Source organism: Eumetopias jubatus, unplaced genomic scaffold (assembly GCF_037043125.1).
Source record: "Eumetopias jubatus isolate StellerSeaLion01/CBP00866 unplaced genomic scaffold, mEumJub1_p1.0 scaffold_5, whole genome shotgun sequence".
In the NCBI taxonomy this organism is placed as follows: Eukaryota; Metazoa; Chordata; class Mammalia; order Carnivora; family Otariidae; genus Eumetopias; species Eumetopias jubatus.
The window spans coordinates 110,289,026-110,302,985 of NW_028274811.1; positions in this window are offsets into that span (position 1 = coordinate 110,289,026).

Genomic DNA, 13,960 nt, shown 5'->3' on the forward strand with positions numbered 1-13,960 from the left:
ACGAAAATCTAACTGTTCAACTGTAGTTCAGGGGTTACAACAGTTCTATCATCTAAATATTCCTTTTCTGGCTATTTGTATCTGAAATATTCCTTTTTCTCCAATAAATCCCTGTAATGAATTTATTGGGTACAAGGCATTTTGGTAGGTGCTTTTCAGGTGTTCTTACTGGTGTAATTTCAATAACACTAAGAGAGAGGGAGCTTAATTTCCTTTTTCCCAGATTAGAAAAAAAAAATTGGTTGAAATCTCATAGTTATTAAGTGGTAGACCTGGAGCATTCAAACCCTAGTCTGATGCTAATTATGTCAATTTCATGGTCTTTACAATAATACATATCATCTGTGCCATTCATCTGACATTTAACATGTACTATCTTTTACAATAATAATTAGCTGGACTTTCAGGCTCCTTCAGCAAGCCATTTCTGAGAATTCCTACTATGATGTTGTCTCTCCTAGCACTGAAATTCCTCCATGAACTTGCATTGAGTATGTGTTATGTGTCAAGAAGGGTACATGAGCTATCTCAATTATCCTGGTCATTTTCCAGCATTTTGTAATTATACTCATCTTAAAAATGAAAAATAAAATGTCATAGATTGGTTAACTTTCTAGCCAAGATCAGCAATTTTGTAAGGAATGGAGTCAGGATTTGAACTGTGCCTAATTACCAATACCTTATACCATTGGATCTTTTCATATGCTCCTTATTATGTGTTAGTCTCTCTCCATACATTTCACTGATGGGCATGCTATCTATGCATTTCACATGTTCCTGTGATGTGTGACTGATACCTCTATCAGCATCAGTCACATGGTAAAGGACGAGTGATTCAGCGCAATGGTTGTTTATTCTCCTTCTATGATGAGCTCCTTTGAAAAGGGATAATTGCTGTTAGATGTTAAAGATTATACTGAACTTCATTTTATATATAGATTTGGAATTGTAGTATGGGCCTTTCTGTTTGGCTTCTTTCAACTGAACATAATATTTTCAAGATCCATCCACATTATAGCTTATACTAGTATTTCATTCCTTATTAAAGCAGAGTAACATTTCACATTTCACTTTATGGATATATCACATTCTGTTTCTCCATTCATTAGTTGAGGGACATTTGTGTTGTTTCACTTTTTGACTATTATGAATAATGCTGCTAGGGGCACTTGTGTAAAAGCTTTTGTGTGGACATATGTTTTCATTTCTCCCTGATATATAGCTAAAATGAAAGGAAAATAAAGAGTATTTCAGGAAATAATGGCCAAAAACTTCTCAAATTTGATGAAAAATATTTATCTATGCATCTAAGAATATTAATTAACTCTAAGGAGGATAACCCAAATAGTTCTACATCCAGACATATCACATTCAAACTATTGAAAATCAAAGACAAAAATATAATCTGAAAAACTGCAAGAGAAAAACTATTCTTCACATACAAAGCAGTCTCAATAAGATTAAGAGCATACTTTGCATCAGAAATCTTGGAGGCCAGAACGCAGAGTTGTGACATATTAAAAATGCTCAAAGAAAAAGAATATCAATCAAGAATTCTATATCCAGCAAAAATCTAGGCAAATGCATAAAGATGTGTGGTTGTCAGACATTGAGAGGTAGTAGACAAATACTAAAGAATATGAGGCTTTCTTTATTGGATGATAAATATGCTGTAAAATTAGCAGTGATGATTATACTCTGTGCATATACTAAAATCCAATGACTTCTATACTTTAAAGTGAATTTTGTGATATGTGAATTATATCACAATAAAGCAGTTTCTTAAATAGAATCTGGTACACAGTAAATACTATATTAGTGATAGCCATTACTATCTCTTTTTAATTATTTTTATTATTTTTAGTTTTATTTTTTTCATCATGGATCATTCTGGTTACTGTGTACAGAATGCACTGTTTGGGGGCAATTGGGGAAGAGATGGGTGCAGTATATTAAGGCAAGAGAAAATGGTGGCCTGGATGAGGTGACTATCCAGATGGAAACAAGGGGCAGGATTCAGGATAAATTTTCAGGTAGAGTTCCCATGGTGTGAAAGAAAGTACTATATTTGGATAGGATTTCTGAGTGACTGGATGCCTGTAATAACCCTTGGTGAACAAATAACCACCAACTCCCCAAGCGAATACAGCTGCTATCAAAGGGACCCCTTGAATATAGAGACTATTTTCCTTTCCTGTCCAGTTGCTGGTCTCAAACCTATTTCAATCAGATACTTCTTGTTCTTGAAATTAAAAAAAAAAAAAAGACAACTTTTCTTCAAAATGATTATTCTAAAGATTTTCATGTGGGAAGTCTTGAGACTTCCTCATTGATAAAGTACAACTTGAAGGAAAGGAACCAACTCAGATGCAGGACCCAAGGGACGGGTGGTTGACCTCCTGGTTCAGCAAATATTCATGAGATCTTGGAATTCACAAAAAGAGAGAGCTCTTGATTCACTCCACAATAAGCAAGGAGCCATTAAGTCTTTAATTGGTAAGGAGGAAACAGCTGCCCAAAGGCATGGAATTCCAGGCCATTTCCTGTCCGTTGTTAATGTCATGCATGGTATTGAGAACCTTCAGTGATTTCCATCCAGTGCTCTAATTTAGCTGAAGTAGGCTGATCAGGTAATAGTTAAAAACCAGAGAGGCCATGTTCTTCACTGTAATAATCTTTAGGGGAAATGTTTGCATTGGACCTTTATGAATTGATGATTCCTTATAAAAATAATGGATTGGAAAATCCCCCTACCAAATTAGGCATTAAAAATAAAGTAATTCCAGAAATGAGACTCTTGAAGATAATGGGAATTAACATTTAATGGGTGCTGATAATATTCTAATACTCTGCATATTACTTTATACACATTGTTTCATTTAAGCCTCACAAGCCCATGATGTAGGTACCATTATTGCCCACATTTTAATACACTCAACATCACAGGTACTAAGGAGTGAAGTTGGGATTCAAATGTAGAGTGTTTCATTTCAGAGCAGACACAATGTGCATTGCCAACAATAGTCTCTGTTTTCCCGTAGCCCAAGGTGAAGATATCTGAGGTCATGACATGCTGAGCCCCTTCATGTCATCTGACTAACCTCAATCATTTTTCAGTTCATATTTACTTACAGCTTAATATTTGTCAGATATCTGATCAACTAAGAAACATGAATAAATTGACCATCAAAATTTCAAGCAATGCAAAAAAAAAAAAAATTATATGCCTATCTCTCTGTTAGGTATTTTAAGTGGGAGATACAGAGGTCATATAAGATTTAGCCCTGAAATATCTTTGAACAAACAGACATAACCAACCAATCTTGTAGAATGCAATCTAAGGCAACATATATGTTCTATTGTGTATGCCATGAGAAATAATAGCTAAATGAATTTTGAACACCTTCACAGATTGTCTGAGGACTATAAAGCTCCACTTTAGTGACTACCAAAATTCTGCCTTGACCGGTGAAGAAATTTGGTGGTCAGAAAGGAGGATTTTTTACCTTAAGAACAATTACATGGTTTATAGAACTTGCAAAAGAATCTAAAAAACTGTTTCCACCTGCTTTCAAATTGCAGAATTATGGAATAGTATGGTAGTTCACAAGAGAACAAACAAACCTGAGATATGAGAAGGAAAGCACACATGGAACCTATCTTCAAAGGCAAGCGTATCCCAAGAAGTGGCAGATTTCCTTCTTGTGGTTTCAGAACTAATGGTTGGAGGTCAGTAAGAAAACATTCTCATATGTATTTACTAACAGGGACAGTCTATTAGTGAAATATTTTTAATGGTCATTGGAAGCTGTACATTTTTTTTGTTTTAGAGTTGTGGGGATAAATACCAATGAAGTAGAAACACAGCCACGCTGGCCCCACAGTGGTTTGCTCAGCTGACTTTGATGTCTTCCACACCATACCCATGATAGGTTAGTCTAATGTAATAGCATCCTTATACCTGTACCCATTACATCCAGTGTCCCCTCCTCCTGTAACACTACAAATTACCCATTCTCCTCTCTAGATAAACTCACAAAATCTAGTTAACTATTTGAAGACTGCCCTATATCCTCACCCACCCTGATGAATTTCTCCCTTCTTTGAATGCATGTAACATGTATTCTTTGAGTCTTACAATACTATCTCTTTAGTATACCTCTCAACCAATCTAATTTCCCAAGGAGAAAAAGGCAAATCCGAGGGTGATGGGAAAGATGGCAGAGGAGTAGGGGACCCTATTCCAACCAGTCCCCTTAACTGAGCTGGATATCTACCAGACCACTCTGAACACCCATGAAATCAGCCTGAGATGTAAGAAGACATATCTGGATCTTTACAAACAGAATATCACTGGCAGTTGGTTTTGAGGTATGAAGCAGGGTGCCCTGATTCTGCGGGCAGATATCGGAAGATAAACAGAAGAGGGAGGGAGGCTCTGGGATCCTGCACCACTAGAGCACAAAAGTCTCTCTTGGGGGGGACCAGACACAAACTCGCAGACCATTAGCAGCATCCACAGCAACTTCTTTCAAGACACATCCCCAAAGGCAAGTGAAACAAAAGCAAAAATGAAATTTTAAGGTTCATTTTTAACTTCATCCTTGAACTTATCACTTTAAAGAAAGTTCAAAAGAAGTGATATATATGGTTGTCTCCATCCTTGGCAAGGCAATTTCCTACTCCAGCTACTCCAAATAAGTATTTAAGTCAAAACAGTATGTCAATATCAAAACAAGTTTTTTAACCCATCTAAGACTCTCCAGGAGGGAAATTCTAGTGCTACCAATATTTGCAACCATGGTCTGGTTTGAAAAGATGGAAGGTAATACAGGAGAGCAATAGCCCGTTTGTATTTGTCATGTATTTCAAGTATAATTAAAATTTCCAAGATAACTCCTGGGGCTACCTTAAACATATGGTGAAAAATAAAGGCCCATGTGGTTGGATTTAGGGTATGTCCAGGTCAATTAACAATACCTTGCACAACCCCAGATACCCTTTAGAAATTTTACCTTTAAATATGTATTCTTCTGAGCTAATGGGTCTCTTCCCCTATGAAAAGGCAAATTCTATTGGCAGGCAACCTCTTAAACCTGTGTTTGTTATTCAGTGGGTGAGGTATAGAAATACAAAGTTAGTTGCTGGGCATGAAAGCCCCATTTCCCTTATTCCATAATTTGCCAATGTAGCCTTTTACACTTAGGCCTCTAGATGAGATAAATGAGTATTTCATATGGCTTTGCCCAAGAGGCTGCCCACTTTGCCAAATTTTTGTCTTCTTGAACCTCATAGAACATGAAGCCTCTTCATTCTATTTACTGAGAGATACCCAGTCCTGGAAACCTAGGAAGCACAGGAATTCAGAAGGAAATCCTAGAGCAGAGACAGAGCTGGAAGGGGAGCAGGGGGCACTTTCTATACCAGTTATGCTTTTATATAAATGAATAAAAATAATCATGGAAATGACTTTTGTTAAGATTCTGATGAAAAGATATCGGAGGAAACGGTGATAAAGCCAGACCTTGGGAATCATAGAAAATACAGGAAAAGTGTGGTAACCTTTTCACGTCAATACACCTCCATCAACCAACAGTACAGACAGGGCTCGATTCACCAGCTCCTTCCACAGTCATCTCCCACAGTTAATCCTACCCATGGCTTTGCCCAAGAAATCACCTATTCTAACTCCCCCATTCACATTTGGGGTGACTGACGCATGGTATCAAGAAAAAACTATTTGCTTATGGACAAAAAACTAGTTCTAGTGGTTAAAACAAGAATAGAACCTGATAGGGTTCAGGACAGGCTGCTCTAGAATGAGCCATTTTGACATATGGATTATTTTAAGCTGAAGATAACCAAGGCCCAAAAGACTCAGGAAGAGCTTTTTACCTGTCCCTTTAGTGCCTAAAAGAATTTAGATAGGTGACCTGGTTCAGAAAGAGAGCTATCACCAGAGACAAGTACAAAGAATATGGTGTGGGTGTGATAGGCTGGTGGGGGGAGCCCCAGTGGGGCCTGTTTGTTCCACTGTTGCTGCAAGGCATGATGGTATGACAAACATTTGTTTACCAAATATTTGCTCTTCCCATCTTCCTATTGTCTTCCTTCCCTTTAAAGCCCCAGACCCATAACCCGTTCCCTTTTGCTCAGGATGGCATATAAACCTCAACTGCCTGACTCTCTTTGAGCCTCATATCTTTGAGGTTCTCATACATACAAAATTAAATTTGTTTGATTTTCTCCTGTTAATCTATCTTAGGCCAATTTAATTATTAGACTAGCCAAAGAACCTAGAAAGGAAGAAAGTTTTCCTCCCCCAAAAACTTGATCTTTCTTGTATACAACTTAGCTGGTGGCTTTGTTTATGACAGGGTCTTAAATTATACTCATTCTCCCATGAACAATTCTTTTTTCCAGAACCATGTCAAGCTGTAAGCAGTAACAAAATTCCTAAGAGTTACTCAACCCATTCTCAGGACAGACAAGGACTTAAGTGCTTAAATTAAAAAACAAAACAAAACAAAAAACCTTGGAATTATCTAGTCCTTTCTGCCAAGTGCAGAATTTCACACTAATTCATGTCCATTCCCTTCCCACAACTATGTCTCCCATTTATAATCAGTAAATATGCCAGGTTCACAACGTCTCCCCATTTGGGTGCCCTATTTGAATCTGTGTATAAATATTCACTCCTCCAAATGTTCTATTTGAATACACAAAATATCCATTTCAGCACAGATGCATAAATTCAGGGATGGAGGCGTGTGGTGTATTGGAGAATAGCACTGATTCAGGAGTCAGCTTGTGGAGGTGTGGATATGGTTCAGCTGTATGTTCATTATAAGACCTTGATTGGACACATTGGTTTCCTTTTCTGATGATGTTTCCTGATCCTGAAGCTGGGGGAAATGAGACTTTTCATATTCCTCTCATGGATGGGAAACTCATATGAGACTGTGGACACACTAAAAAAATGGTTACAATCCTCACTTTAAGAATAAAGAAGGCATTGGGCGGAGCAAGATGGCAGAGGAGTAGGAGACCTGGATTTCGTCTGGTCTCAGGAATTCAGCTGAATAGGGATCAAACCATTCTGAACACCTACGAACTCAACAGGAGATTGAAGAAGAGAGTAGCAACAACTCTCCGAACAGAGAAGCGACCACTTTCTGGAAGGTAGGACGTGCAGAGAGTGAATCCGAGGCAGTATTCGGGAGGATAGACGGCGGGGGAGGGGGCCTCCGTCGGCCGCTTCTGGCAAGTAATAGAGCCGCAGAGCACAAAATCGGAACTTTTAGAAGGCGACTCCGCTGAGGGACGTCGCTCCAGTGGCTAAGCGGGGGGGTGGAAACCTTGCGGGACAGTGTGGTCTCAGGACCCTCGGGGTCACAGAAAGACCAGGGGTGCCTGAGTGTGGCAGAGCTCAGGTATTGGAGCAAGGAAGCCAGCGGCAGAGGGAGCCGAGGTGCGGGCTCTCAGCTCGGGGTGGCCATAAACTGTGCTCCGCGGCCCAGTCGGGCCACTGATCCTCCAGCAGGGACCCAACAGGCAGCAGAGCTGGGGAGACTCCCCTTCCTCCCCTGAGAGGAGCAGCGCGGGAGCGCACCGCTGGGATCTGCTGGGTTTGGAGACTCCACACGGGGTCGGGTGCCAGACATACAAACGCTCAGTCACAGGCCGGGTGACACGGAGTGCGGCCGGAGACCAGGGAGATGGGAGTGACTGACTGCTTTTCTCTGGGGGCACACTGAGGAATGGGGCCCCGAGTTCTCAGCTCCTATGGGCGGAGAGTGGGGGGCCACCATTTTCACCCTGGTCCTCCAAAGCTGTACCGAGAGCTTGCAGGGAACAAAAGCTCCTGAGAGCAAACCCGAGCAACTTGCTTACCCCAGACCCACAAGGGTGGGGCAATTCCGCCTCCAGCAAAGACATTTGGGAACCACGGCAACAGGCCCCTCCCCCAGAAGATCAGCACGAACAGCCAGCAAGCCAAGACCAAGTTTACCAATCAAGGAGAACGGGAGAACTCCAGCGCTAGGGGAATACTGCACATAGAATTCACAGCTTTTTTACCATGATTCACTAGTTTTTCAAAGTTAATTTTAACTAATTTTTTTTAATTTTTCTTTTTCCCTTTTTCAACCAACATCTTATCAATCCCTTTTTTTAAAAAAACATTTTTTATTTTTCATTTTTAGAGTCATATTTTATCCCTTCATAGTAGTTACCCTTATTTTTGGCATATATATATAAGTTGCTCTCTCTTTAAAATTTTGAGATACAGTTTCTTCTAACAGATCAAAATATACCCTAAATCACTAGAATATGGCTTTGTTCTAGTCTCCTGCCTGATCACATTCTCTCCCTTTTCTTTTTTTTTAAAACTTTCTTTTTTCAAACAACTTCTTATCAATTCCTTTTATAAAATCTTTTATAATTTAAATCTTTACAGTCATCTTCCATCCCTTCATTGTATCAACCCTTATTTTGTACATATATGAGTCTTTCTTCCTTTAAAATTCTAGGAGGCACTTTCTTCTACAGACCAAAATACACACAAAATCTAGTGTGTGGCACTGATCTATGCACTAGCCTGATCATATTTGATCATATTCTGTTTTTTTTTGTTTTGTTCTGTTTTTGTTTGTTTTTAAATTTTTTCCTTTCTTTTTTTTTCTCGTTCTCTTTTCTTTCTTTCCCTTTCTTTTCCCCTGGTTTCAGGTCTTTTCTGATTTGTATAGAGTATATTTGCTGGGGACGTTGTTAACCTGTTAGCATTTTGTTCTCTCATTCATCTATTCTCCTCTGGACAAAATGATAAGACGAAAAAAATCACCTCGGCAAAAAGAACAAGAGGTAGTACTGTCTGCCAGGGACTTACTCAATATGGACATTAGTACGATATCAGACCTAGAGTTCAGAATCATGACTTTAAAGATACTAGCTGGGCTTGAAAAAAGCGTGGAAGTTATTAGAGAAACCCTTTCTGGAGAAATAAAAGAACTAAAATCTAACCAAGTCGAAATCAAAAAGGCTATTGATGAGGTGCAAACAAAAATGGGGGCACTAACTGCTAGGATAAATGAGGCAGAAGAGAGAATCAGCGATATAGAAGACCAAATGATGGAAAATAAAGAGGCTGAGAAAAAGAGAGAGAAACAACTACAGGACCACAAGGGCAGAATTCGAGAGATAAGCGATACAAAGAGATGAAACAACATTAGAATAATTGGAATCCCAGAAGAAGAAGAAAGAGAGAGGGGGGCAGAAGGTATATTGGAGCAAATTATAGCAGAGAACTTCCCTAACGTGGGGAAGGAAACAGGCATCAACATCCAGGAGGCACAGAGAACCCCTCTCAAAATCAATTAAAATAGGTCAACACCCCGACATCTAATAGTAAAACTTACGAGTCTCAGAGACAAAGAGACAATCCTGAAAGCAGCTCGGGAGAAGAGATATGTAACCTACAATGGTAGAATCATTAGATTGGCAACAGACCTATCCACAGAGACCTGGCAGGCCAGAAAGGACTGGCATGATATATTCAGAGCACTAAACGAGAAAAATATGCAGCCAAGAATACTATATCCAGCTAGGCTGTCATTGAAAATAGGAGACATAAAAAGCTTCCAGGACAAACAAAAACTAAAGGAATTTGCAAACACGAAACCAGCCCTCCAAGAAATATTGAAAGAGGTCCTCTAAGCAAAGAGAGAGCCTAAAAGCAGCATAGATCAGAAAGGAACACAGACAATGTACAGTAACAGTCACCTTACAGGCAATACAATGGCACTAAATTCATACCTTTCAATAGTTATCCTGAATGTAAATGGGCTAAATGCCCCAATCAAAAGACACAGGCTATTAGATTGGATTAAAAAACAAGACCCATCCATATGCTGTCTGCAAGAGACTCATTTTAGACCCAAAGACACCCCCAGATTGAAAGTGAGGGGGTGGAAAACAATTTACCATGCTAATGGACACCAAAAGAAAGCTTGGGTGGCAATCCTTCTATCAGACAAATTAGATTTTAAAACAAAGATTGTAATGAGAGATGAAGAAGGACACTATATCCTACTTAAAGGGTCTATCCAACAAGAAGATCTAACAATTGTAACTATCTATGCCCCTAACATGGGAACAGGCAATTATATAAGGCAATTAATAACAAAAGCAAAGAAACACATGGACAACAATACAATAATAGTGGGGGACTTTAACACCCCCCTGACTGAAATGGACAGATCATCTAAGCAAAAGATCAACAAGGAAATAAAGACTTTAATGAAACACTGAACCAAATGGACTTCACAGACATATTCAGAACATTCCATCCCAAGGCAACGGAATACACATTCTTCTCCAGTGCCCATGGAACATTCTCCAGAATTGATCACGTCCTAGGTCACAAATCAGGTCTCAACCTGTACCAAAAGATTGGGATTATTCCCTGTATATTTTCAGACCACAGTGCTTTGAAACTAGAACTCAATCACAAGAGGAAAGTCGGAAAGCACTCAAATACATAGAGGCTAAAGAGCATCTTACTAAAGAATGAATGGGTCAACCAGGAAATTAAAGAAGAATTTTAAAAAATTCATGGAAACCAATGAAAATGAAAACACAACTGTTCAAAATCTTTGGGATACAGCAAAGGCAGTCCTGAGAGGAAAGTATATAGCAATACAAGCCTTTCTCAAGAAACAAGAAAGGTCTCAAATACACAACCTAACCCTACACCTAAAGGAGCTGGAGAAAGAACAGCAAATAAAGCCTAAACCCAGCAGGGGAAGAGAAATCATAAAGATCAGAGCAGAAATCAATGAACTAGAAACCAAAAGAACAGTAGAACAGATCAATGAAACTAGGAGCTGGTTCTTTGAAAGAATTAACAAGATTGATAAACCCCTGGCCAGACTGATCAAAAAGAAAAGAGAAATGACCCAAATCAACAAAATCATGAATGAAAGAGGAGAGATCACCAACAACACCAAAGAAATACAAACAATTCTAAGAACATATTATGAGCAACTCTATGCCAGCAAATTAGATAACCTGGAAGAAATGGGTGCATTCCTAGAGATGTATCAACTACCAAAATTGAACCAGGAAGAAATAGAAAACCTAAACAGACCTATAACCACAAAGGAAATTGAAGCAGTCATCAAAATTCTCCCAACAAACAAAAGCCCAGGGCCAGATGGCTTCCCAGGGGAATTCTACCAGACATTTAAAGAAGAATTAACACCTATTCTCCTGAAACTGTTCCAGAAAACAGAAATGGAAGGAAAACTTCCAAACTCATTTTATGAGGCCACCATTACCTTGATCCCCAAACCAGACAAAGACCCCATTAAAAAGGAGAATTACAGACCAATATCCTTGATGAACATGGATGCAAAAATTCTCACCAAAATACTAGCCAATAGGATCCAACAGTACATTAAAAGGATTATTCACCACGACCAAGTGGGATTTATCCCTGGACTGCAAGGTTGGTTCAACATCCGCAAATCAATCAACGTGATACAATACATTAACAAAAGAAAGAACAAGAACATATGATCCTCTCAATAGATGAAGAAAAAGCACTTAACAAAGTACAGCATCCTTTCTTGATCAAAACTCTTCAGAGTATAGGGATCGAGGGTACATACCTCAATATCATAAAAGCCATCTATGAAAAACCTACAACGAATATCATTCTCAATGGGGAAAAGCTGAGAGCTTTCCCCCTAAGGTCAGGAATGTGGCAGGGATGTCCACTATCACCACTGCTATTCAACACAGTATTAGAAGTCCTAGCCACAGCAATCAGACAACAAAAAGAAATCAAAGGCATCCAAATCGGCAAAGAGGAAGTCAAACTCTCTTTGCAGATGATATGATACTTTATGTGGAAAACCCAAAAGACTCCACCCCAAAACTGCTAGAACTCATACAGGAATTCAGTAAAGTAGCAGGACATAAAATCAATGCACAGGGGGCGCCTGGGTGGCTCAGTTGTTTAAGCGACTGCCTTCGGCTCAGGTCATGATCCTGGAGTCCCAGGATCGAGTCCCACATCGGGCTCCCTGCTCAGCGGGGAGTCTGCTTCTCCCTCTGACCCTCTTCCCTCTCGTGCTCTCTCTCTCTCTCATTCTCTCTCTCTCAAATAAATAAATCTTTAAAAATAATAAATAAATAAATAAATAAATAAATAAATAAATAAATAAATAAAATGCACAGAAATCAGTGGCATTCCTATCCACCAACAACAAGACAGAAGAGAGACAAATCAAGGAGTCGATCCCATTTACAATTGTACCCAAAACCATAAGATACCTAGAAATAAATCTAACCAAAGAGGCAAAGGATCTGTACTCAGAAAGCTATAAAATACTCATGAAAGAAATTGAAGAAGACACAAAGAAATGGAAAAACATTCCATGCTCATGGATTGGAAAAACAAACACTGTGAAGATGTCAACGCTACCTAGAGCAATTTACACATTCAATGCAATCCCCATCAAAATACCATCCACTTTATTCGAAGAAATGGACCAAATAATCCTAAAATTTGTATGGAACCAGAAGAGACCCCGAATAGCCAGAGGAATATCGAAAAAGAAAAGCAAAGCTGGCGACATCACAATTCCAGACTTCCAGCTCTATTACAAAGTTGTCATCATCAAGACAGTATGGTACTGGCACAAAAACAGACACATCGATCAATGGAACAGAATCGAGAGCCCAGAAATGGACCCTCAACTCTATGGTCAACTCATCTTTGACAAAGCAGGAAAGAATGTCCAGTGGAAAAAAGACAGTCTCTTCAACAAATGGTGTTGGGAAAATTGGACAGCCACATGCAGAAGAATAAAACTGGACCATTTCCTTACACCACACACAAAAATAGACTCCAAATGGTTGAAAGACCTAAACGTGAGACAGGAGTCCATCAAAATCCTAAAGGAGAACACAGGCAGCAACCTCTTCGATCTCAGCCGCAGCAACTTCTTCCTAGAAACATCGCCAAAGGCAAGGGAAGCAAGGGCAAAAATGAACTATTGGGATTTCATCAAGATAAAAAGCTTTTGCACAGCAAAAGAAACAGTCCACAAAACCAAAAGACAACTGACAGAATGGGAGAAAATATTTGCAAATGACATGTCAGATAAAGGGCTAGTATCCAAAATCTATAAAGAACTTATCAAACTCAACACCCAAAAAACAAATAATCCAATCAAGAAATAGACAGAAGACATGAACAGACATTTTTCCAAAGAAGATATCCAAATGGCCAACAGACACATGAAAAAGTGCTCAACATCCCTCGGCATCAGGGAAATCCAAATCCAAACCTCAAGGAGATACCCCCTCACACCAGTCAGAATGGCTAAAATGAACAAGTCAGGAAACGACAGATGTTGGCGGGGATGCGGAGAAAGGGGAACCCTCCTACACTGTTGGTGGGAATGCAAGCTGGTGTAGCCACTCTGGAAAACAGTATGGAGGTTCCTCAAACAGTTGAAAATAGAGCTACCATCCGATCCAGCAATTGCACTACTGGGTATTTACCCCAAAGATACAAATGTAGGGATCCGAAGGGGTACGTGCACCCTAATGTTTATAGCAGCAATGTCCACAATAGCCAAACTGTGGAAAGAGCCAAGATGTCCATCGACAGATGAATGGATAAAGAAGAGGTGGTATATATACACACTGGAATATTATGCAGCCATCAAAAGGAATGAGATCTTGCCATTTGCAATGACGTGGGTGGAACTGGAGGGTGTTATGCTGAGTGAAATAAGTCAGTCAGAGAAAGACATGTATCATATGACCTCACTGATATGAGGAATTCTTAATCTCAGGAAACAAACTGAGGGTTGCTGGAGTGGTGGGGGGTGGGAGGGATGAGGTGGCTGGGTGATAGACATTGGGGAGGGTATGTGTTATGATGAGC